This window comes from Pteropus alecto, unplaced genomic scaffold, assembly GCF_000325575.1.
Source record: "Pteropus alecto unplaced genomic scaffold, ASM32557v1 scaffold40, whole genome shotgun sequence".
Lineage (NCBI taxonomy): Eukaryota > Metazoa > Chordata > Mammalia > Chiroptera > Pteropodidae > Pteropus > Pteropus alecto.
In genome coordinates, this window is record NW_006431919.1 from 1912912 (window position 1) to 1922718 (window position 9807).

Sequence of the window (9807 nt, forward strand, 5' to 3'; positions counted from 1 at the left end):
ATATTTCAGATATTAATAACTTTCCCCTAACAAAGGGCCAGGCCCCCTCCCACCCCTCTTTGTTTGGGGTTTTAGGTGGGGAAGAGAGATGGGTTTGCTAATTTGCGGAGGAGGATGTGAGAATGGACTTCACAATTCAGAGTGCTTCTTCCCACACCCAGGGGGCAGGCCCCAGCCTTGCTAGCAGAGCCCCTGGTGCCAGCTTTGCAGAGTGGCCCTGTCCCCAGTGCCTCGGTCTCAGGCTGTCCCCTGGAGCTCTAGGACAGACCACAGGCCCAGGTCATGGCCTTGTCCATACTCCTCACCCAGCCTGGTCCTGGAAGCCGGGAATGGGGGAACCCAGGAGTCTACGCTTCTCCCTAGATTCTGAGGCTGCAACTGGAGGGTCCTGGGAGTCCGTGGGCTGCCAGCCCCACAGCTGCGCCTCCCCGTGCCTCACCTGCCTTGCCTTGCATCCTCCTGCTTCCCCTTCCCCCTGCTCGCCACCCTGCCTCCGGGCCTGCGGTTGCTGGACTGCCCTCCCTGGCCCAGCCTTCCAGGCTGTCCTGCTTTTCCCATTTCCGCTGCTCCCAGACAGCCTTTCCTGCCACGCCACCCCCTCCGCCTTCTGCCGCCATGCCATCTCCCAGCTTCTCCCCTCCCAGTCCTTTTATTCACTTCAGGTCTCCCTGACTCAGAACAGACCCAGCCAGGCCCCAACTGCAGTGGGAGCTGACTGGGGACCAGGGACCCCCCGCTAGAGGACTCCATGGCAGCACAGCAGGCACCTACAAGGAAACATCAGCCCTGTCTGGAGTAGAGCCCAGTTAAGAATCTTAGACTGTCCTGGCGAGTGGCGAACCTAGCACCTACAGGGCCAGGCAGGGGACCTGGGTGAGCAAAGTTGTAGGTATGAGCAGGAGAATAAGTGGCAACGGACTCTTAGTACTGGAGAGACAGGAGGGAGTGGTGGGGACTGTGGCGAACCAGAGGAGAAAGCGTGTCTCTCTTAACGGGGAGGCTACCCTCAGAATTGCGGGTCCGGGGTGCCCAGACACCTTGCTTTTTAAGAGGAGTTGGAAATCTGAACTTTTATGAGAAATTTCCCACTTTTAAACATGAGCAACTGGGTCAAAAGATGTAAAACAGCGTGGCTCAATTAAGGCCTCCTGTCCGCCTCTCTTGCAGGCCAGACGGCTCTGCAGACTAAGGGATTAGCAAGCAGAGGGGCAGGGCTTGCCCAAGGTCCCAGGTGAAAATGTGTTGGAGCTGAGACCAGGCCCAGGGCTTCCCAGCCCCACTTGGTGCTCTGACCTCCTTCTCAGCTAATATCTGTGTCCATGGACCCTTGACCTTGGAAGGCTTGTGGGGGCGCTGCTCTGGGATGCCTGGCTGGAGTGTGGTGGAAGGTGCCCTGCGGCCCTCATTCCTGTTTGGGGACCCATCAGAGAAGGTGTTCCCTTGGGCAGTGTTGAAAAGCACTGAGATGGGGCACTGGACCATCCTTAGTCACTTCCAGCCAATGATATGTGAGAGCAAGCATGGGGGAGGAACAGAGGGCGGAGGGGCGCCTTAGCATTAGGATCAGCCATATTCCCAAGGTCAAGTGAGGGTCAACAGACAACATCAGGGGTCCCAGGGGTTAGCTTGGTGTTTGATCCTCAGTAGACCTTTGCCCCTGTGTTCCTTTCCGCCGCCTTGGCCAAGTTCATCCCCGCGTGGTACCCTGAGCAGGCTCAAGCTCCTGATCCAGTGTCTTCCCATCCACCCACGGCAATCATGTTATCTGTTTAACTATGCCCTCCATACGCCCTCCGTCCTCACCGGGTGTGGACTCCTAGAGTCTTCCTCAACCTCACTGACACTGGTCTTAGTGCTGGTGGCCCCAACAGCCCCGCTGGCCTGAACAGGCTGCCCCTGCCTTCTGAGACCACCCACTACATGTCCATGCAGTTAAGACTCTTATAGCCCACTCCTTGGACCCCAGAGCCCTTGGGGTGGCAGTAGGACATCATGGGGGTTGGGAGCACAGGCTGCTCAGCCACACAGACCCAGGTTTGTTCCCAGTTCTGCCCCTCCCTGGCCATGGGTCTTTGGGGACCCACAGTGCCAGTTCAGCAGCATCATGCTGAAAGCAGTTTGTTGGTGGCTCTGGGGACAGCCAGCAAAGAGTTAAGGTGGTTCCAGCCCCTCCAAAGTCCACGTGACTCTGAGTTGTTGAGCCTGCAGGTCTGCGGTGGACACTCTTCTTCAGACTCATTTTTTGCTAGTGGCTCATGGAAAGTTTGGCTCCTTGAGCTCCAGGCCACTCCCTCTGGGGCCAAGACTGACGCTAGTCCTGCCCTGGAAAGGCGTCCAGGGCCACCCGCCCACCGTCCCTCGGATCCTCGGCCAGCATCGCCTTGCTCGTCTCCGCCTGACTTCCTGTTGCCTGACCTTCTCCCCAGGACGGATCAGCAGCCGGCCCCCTCTGGCCACATGGAGGCCCCCCCAGCACCCCATCCAGGATCACTTTTTATTTCAGGGAAAGAAGCCTTTTCCCACTAAAGTCCACAGCATCTGGAGCTGCATCCCTTCAAAAACCGCAGAGGGCAGGCACCAAGGCAGACGTGGACACCGCAGGTCAGAGCCCAGTCTCGGCTCCACCGCTCAAGGCTGTGACCCAGCTGAATTTCTGTTTCACCTCTCTAAACCCCGTGTCTTCAGATGCAAAGTGGAGAGAATAGCTTTCCCCTGGCAGGGGATCAGATGAGATAATATAGATGCTCGATGCATATTTTTTTTAAAAAATGATGAGTGCTTAGTGTGAAACATAACATGTAGAAACCTTCACGAGCCTGCAGTCTCTTGTACAGGTAAAGAAACTGGGGCCCAGCTCCTGCCTCCAACCACCCAGGGAGAAGGAGGGCAGAGGTTGTGTGCCTGGAGCCCAAACCGGGCCAAGATGGAGGCCCAGGGCTTGTAGGCACCTTTCTGTTCCACGGCAAAGTGCGTGGGAGGCTGGGCCTCAGTGTACCCATCCGTAAAATGAGTGGATTGGACAGAAGCTGTGTGTCCCACGGAGGTGCCTCGGGGGAAAGCCATGGGCAGGAGAGAGCTCTGTGCCTCCACCTGGGCAAGTCAACCTTCTGCTAGAGATCGTGCCATGGACAGCTGCAGGGAGGAGCAGAGCCCACCTCTTTGAAGCAGGATTCGGGGATGGGTTTTACTTGCAGGATGGAGTTAATAATTAGGAGCACTGTGGTTTCTCCACGGAACCTGGATGCCCTGCCGGACCAGTGGGAGGTGGGGGATGCGGGAGGTCGTGGGACAGCAATAAAACTCTCTGGGTCGCAAGCCTTGTTTTGACCTTGACTCAACGGACCCAAGGTCAGGGCCTCAGCCACGGGGCTTGTAGGGGTGGGGGGCATTAGGTGGCTCAGAGTCAGAGGCAGGGGAGGGGCCGATGGTCAATATTGACCTAGCTGAGTCAGGAGAGCGGGATGGGGAAAGGGGAAGCAGGAAGGCTGGGGCGGGGCTTGCCAACAACTGGACCTTCCAGCTCCCAGTGTGTCTGTGGGAACTAGGGAAGGGGGTGCTCGATGCAGTATTCCCAAACTGGGTGCTTACTAAAACTACAGCTGCCTGGACCCCTGCCCAGCCCTGATGTATCCTATCCTCTGAGGGTAGGGCCAGAAACATCTGTATTTTTAGCAGACTCCCTAGGTGCCTCTGCGGCAGCTAGCCCAGTTCCCACATTTGGAGACCACAGGTTCAAACCCGCCATGGTAATTAGGAAACTGAGGTCCAGAGAGGGAAAATAACTCACCCAAGGTCACACGGTGGGAGGAGAATGATGATAATCCCCCCTTTTTCTGGGGGGAAGAAATAGTCTACCTCTAGATGGTTCTGTCCACCCCTCGCTGTGGCCCAGGGCCCAGGAAGGGATGACGGGGCCAGTCTGCCCAGAGGGAAGTGGCCTCTGAGACCATGGCAGGCCCAGGTGGAGAAGTGAGGGTGGGGCTCTTCTGGGACGAAGGACAAGGACAGGCGGCCATTCCCACAGGACCGGACCTGCCCAGCCTTGCCCTGTGCAAACACTCCCAGCACCTGCTGAGGATGTTTCTAAAAGAGTTATCACGGCCCCTGTCTGGGAACAGCCGTCTCCACTGCTGGGGACCCAGCCTGGAAAGACACACCCATGGCACAGGACATGCGGGCACACTTGGCCTTCTGACACTTCTGGGCTGCCTCAGCCTCCTCCCCAGCCCCTTCTCCCCCACCCCTACCTGACTCACTGTTCTGGGCCTCAGACTTTGCCTCCTCTCTCCACCCATATCTCAACCTGTTGAGCATCTGCACAAATCCTCCCCAGAACCCCCAGCTCCTACCATGCTCTTCCCGTTCCTTCTTCTGGATCCCTCACACTTTGCACCTCCAGGTCCAGCCCCCATCCCAGTCTGCCCTGAACTCTGGTTCTCCGCGTGGCTCTCACTGTCTGGGGAAGTGTCAGGGGTTCCTAGGAGCAGCAGACAGGTCTCGCTCATCTCTGGGTGCTCCTTGGAGCCTGGCGGCTGCAGCATATCCTGATCGGTGTACAGAGCAGCTACGACTGTGAATCTCACCTTCCCTCGTGCCATGGGCCATCTTGGGCAGGTTCCTTTACCCTCTGCACTACAGGCTCCTGTTCACGGAATGAAGAGATAAGTCGTGCCCAGTAGAGGGGTGAGAGCACACATAAAGGAGGTGGGACACGCCTGGCACTCGGCGTGCCTGCAGAGGCGGGCGTATGGCTCAAGTCCCTGCGGCATCCGGTCCTTCATTCTGGCAGCACATCTGCCAGGGGTCTACCCCATGCTAGAGCGACAACACCTGCCGCGTATGGCCTGAGCATGGACAAGATGCTGTCCCGCCTCCAGGGAGCGCCTAGGTTTGCAGATGCTTGCTTAGGTGACCTCAACCAGAGGGCTATGCGAGGTGGGTAGAGAGGCTGTGGAAGGACTGAAGCCAGAGTGTGTGGGAGGGAGGGGGAGACGCCCCAGAGAAGACACCAGAGCTGTGCCCCGAGAGCCAGGAGGTGTTGAGCTGAACAAAAGAATGAGGGGGAACCCAGCCCTCGGCAGGGGGTTTTGAAGTAAATGGCCAGTGAGGAGGTGGAGAGTATGGGTGCAGACAACCGAAACATGAGGCAACAGCTGGAAGGGACGGAGGGCCAAAGACAGAAGGGTTCCTGAGAATCCGTCACTATTTGTTGGCCGTCCAGAGACAGAGAAACACAGGCCAGAGCACAGGAGGCCCTGGAGAGAACGCTCCAAAGCCCTGGCTATGTTGCAAGAAGCCTCTTTGCCTCTGCGTCTCATCTTCATTTGCAGAATAGAACTCGGACAAGAGATGTGGTGGAAGATTTGTGAACTATAAAGGATCATGCTCCTTCATAGTTAGGTGGAGCTGGTGCTGTTTGAGAGTTAAAGGTTACCTCTTGAGGTCAACGGGGAGCTCCCAGAGCACAGCAACCCTGCAGGGCCCAGGACCTTCTGTAACCTGCTCCTGTGCTGCCACCTGCTGGCAAGAGTCTGCAATGGCAGCCCAAGCCTCAAGCCCTTCCTACCACCCAGGAGGGAGACCCAGGACCTGAAGGTGGAACTGGGAGTTCTGTCACTAAGGTTGCAGGCTCTGGGGCAAGAGTGTAAACAGAAGCACCCAGGTCCCTCTGCAACCCACGCACTTTCCCTTTTAAACGTTGGCCGCTGCTCTCACTGCGAAGGTCCTTATGTGTGTGCAAGGGGCAAATGCCCCAAAGACGCGCCTGTGGACATTCCACACCACAGCAGCGAGGATAGTTCCAGAAAGTGGCTGGTGTAGGAATTCGGGAACCCCAGGACACCATGGTCGAAGGGCACTGAGGGCTCCAGAAGGCACATCCCTCCTGGTCCTGTGGAATCCAGCCCTCTTAGGGGGCATAGCTTAGAGCAACCAACTCATCTGGTTTGCTTAGGACTGACTTTTCCAGGTTTAACATTGAAAGTCCTATGCCAGAAAACAGGGATGGTTGGTCACCCTGTTGTGGTCTGAGGAGGGCCAAATCCTCTGCATCCCCACCCCGGCTCGGCCTGAGCAGCCTCTAATTGGCCGGTGGAGCCTCCATGCCATCCTTCTCTCCTGCCCCACGCACTTGGTCCACAGATAGTTTGTGGGTAAAAACACCCTCCTCTCCTTACCCCATTTTCCAAACCAGTCTCTAGGGGTTCTGGGGCCTAGGAGCTTGTCTGTGAGGTTGGGCTGAGGGAAGAAAATACGTGGGGAAGGACCTCTTCTGGAACAACCTTCTCCTTATACAAGGAAACCGAGGCCTGGAGACGAGCCTTGCCCCAGGCCTCTGCGGGAGACTTTGCTGTTGGCTATTTGTGGCAACCCCTTTGCTCTTGTTAAGGGCCCCCCATGTGCCTGAGAAGCCAGCTCCATCCCTGGCTTTAAGGTTGGGGTATGTGGTCCAGGCATAATCCCACAGTGATTGGCTCAGCCTTGAGCATGTGACCAAGTTGGTCCAATTAGAATGAAGACCTAACTAGGCTTTGATTTTTCGCAACTGGGAAAATCTGGAACAGAAAACAAAAACCTCTCAGTGTGTGCTTGACCAAGACAGAGAGCCAGGGAGTGCACAGAAGTTTGTAGCTATTTATTGCACTGAAAACACCAGGAATAAAACAGACGCCCCTTCTTCCCCCCTCCCCCCGAATAGCAGAAAGTTTGAGCAGTGGTCATTCATGTTCACAGCCACATATTTTTTAAAAAAGAAAAGAAAGAAAAGAAAGAACTGAAACAAAACCCCGAACAAATAGTAACGAAGAAACCAGCACGGGGAGTCTGGCGAACACATCCCCCCAGAGGGTCTCCCTTGAAGGGAGACAGGAGGCCACGGTCAGGGTTAATGCCTCAGTGGGCGTGAACCCAGAATACTTTCCTGTAAACGTGTTTGCATGCTGGAGCCTAGGTCTTGTCTTAGGTCTGGTTTTTTTTGTTTTTTTGTTTTTGTTTTTTAACATCTATAGGATGTTTTGAGGGAGCACAGAGTTTGACTGTCTGGTGGGGGTGGGCTCTGGGCTGCTTTGTTTGCCAGTCTCCCCTGCTTGATGCCTCAGGAGCGTGTCTGTGCCCTGTGGTCCACACCAGCTGTGCCCACCTGCAGGCATGGCCTTGGCAGTGGGGCCATCTCAGCCTGGGGTAAGGCCCTGCCGCCACCTCCCTGGCACTTAGAGAGGGACACAGTGGACAGGACATGCGTCAGCAAACGAAAGGCAAGGCTTCAGTGTCCTCCAGCTCAGTTTCCTCTGGCGAGAAACCAAGGGCCAGAGCGGGGACAGGTCTTGACTGGGGTCACACAGGAAGTCTGATCAGAGCTGGGAACGGAATCCCACTAACCCTCAAAGCACGGCTCTTGCCCCTGCACTCCACTGCTCATAAGCAGTTGACAGGCACCAAAGAGGAGAATGAGGGTCAGGCAGGAGAGGGGAGGGGACTGGCCAGGCCCAGAATGGAACAGGAGTCCAGCCAGTGACTCAGTGACTAACTCTGTCATTTCTCACAGGTATATTTGGCTTCACCTCACCATCCCATTTGACACCCCCATCAGCCCCGCAACGTAAGCTAGGCAGTAATAGTTAACCCCTTTAGCCGATGGGGAAATCAAGGCTAAAGAAGGGACCGGAGTTGGCCGTGGTAATCGCGCATCCCCTGGTGAAGGCCGCGCCCTCACTTTTGGCTCGGGGATGGCTGTGGGAGCTGACAGCTCACCGAGAGGCAGGCGGCTTTGCTGCTGGGACACGGGGATCACTGGACCTTACTGGGAAGCCCTCTGAGCTTGGGGCAGGCCAAGTGCCCACCCCTGGGCCTCGGCAGCAGAGTCTCTGCCAAGGTTAGAGGCCAGTGATCAACCAGTTTGGAGACCAGGGGGCCTTGGCAGCCTCTTTCCTGGCCCGTAGTCCCCGGCCTGCCTACCTCACCTGTCCCCAGGGACAGGAGCAGCTGAGAGAAGAGCCCAGCGGACAGCTCATGATCAGGGAAAACTCAGAACGATCTGAATCAAACATTCACATCAGTCCTGCTCCACGCACCACTCAGGACTCCCCGGAGGGGGTTCAGGGGAACCAGTGCCTCCTCCAAATCCCTGGGGAGTGGCTCTTCCTCCCCTAAAATCCTCCAGAGGGGACAGTATTTCATGCTGGCGAAACACGGCCACACAGAGGCCAAAAGCACAGAGAGGCAGCAACATATTTCCGAGTCGGACACTGAGAATACAACCTCTATTTTTTTTTTTTTGTCCAAAACATGTAGATTGGTTTTGCTGAGTGTTTTTTCTTCTTTTCTTTTTTTTTTTTTTTTCAACATACTTACTGCATATAAAGTCATGCAAAGAAAACAGTGCAGACAGTAGGTCCTAGTGGACGTGCCAAGGCGTTCCACGTCAGAGTCGATCCCGGGGGAAAGGGCAAGAGAAAGGAGAAAAAAGAGGGAAGGAACGATGCGAGCCCACGGCCGCAGGATGAGGCGTGAAGAGTCGACATTCCAGCACTCTGCTTGGACCAGCAGACACTGAGGGGGTGGGCGATGAAGACACATGCTCATGAACACCCCCGCCCAGAGATGGGTGGGGGTCTCGGGGGTGGCACACAGATGGGGTGGGATGAAATCCTGGAAAATGTGGTCGCAAGGGCCCCATTTGGGAGGCAAGCTAAGAAAAATCCAGATTTTTCCATCCCGACAACCTCCCCTCCTCTCTCTGCCTTGATTTACTATTTCTTATCAGCATTAGCATCTGATTCAGTCCTGAAAGGAACCTTGGGACCAGAATGACAGAGAGGCTCTTCCTTCTGGGCCTGAGTCCACCTCAGTCCCGGGTAACCACAGGTGACTAAGTCCATCTCAGAGATGGCATTAAAAAAAAAAAAAAAAATGTAGAACAGAAAAAAATATCCCTCACCCCTCTTCCCACCTCCCCTTCCAACCCAACCCAACCCTCCTCACAATAATCGAGAGGTCTAGTTATTACATAAATATCCATTAACGCGAAATCCATTTACGAAACACACAGAAGTTTGGCTATAAAAAGGCATGCGGTCCAAGTAGAAGGAATACCTAAACATTGCTTTCTTTTGTCCCCAAAAAGCAATCAGATTCTCTCCCTCAGATGTGACGAAGCTGGAATTCTCTGGGCCTGATGGAAGGGTGGAATGGGCAGTTAGTGTTGGAGGTAAACATCGGAGAAGGAAGAAGGAAAAACGTGGGGGCACCCTGAGAGGATCTTGCTCCCCACACTGAGGGAGGAGGGTCGGGCGGAGACCCAGGGGGCAGGACAGGATGGGAGAAGAGTTAGGAAGGCAGTCTGCCGCAGGAGGCTCCTGGCGTCGGCTCCTCTCTCTCTCTCCTGCAGGGGAGGTTGGCTCAGGGGACTGAGGGTTCATCTGCTCTTCCCAGGGGGACCCCCAGAAGAGGAGCGATCAGGGAGAGAGTTGGGTGATGACACATTCCTTCTGACTCCACCCCACCTTCTCCCCAGCCCCTGGTGAACACACGGCCGGGCAAACGGCCAGGGCACCCAGGCCCGAGGAAGCCCCACTTTGGCAGGGGACAGAGAGAGTGACGGGTGGCGGGCGGGGAGATGTGGTCGTTTGCTCTGAAGACGTGATGGCTTTTGTGAACGGGCGGGTTTTCTTGATGCAGGTATGAAGGTGATGGTGATGGTGGTGGTAGTGGGGTGGCGTGATTGAGGGAATTCCAGCAAAATCCAAGTGGGAGAACCAGCAGCCACATTCCACGGACGGAGAGTAGATCTCTGCGGTACAGCGCCCCCAG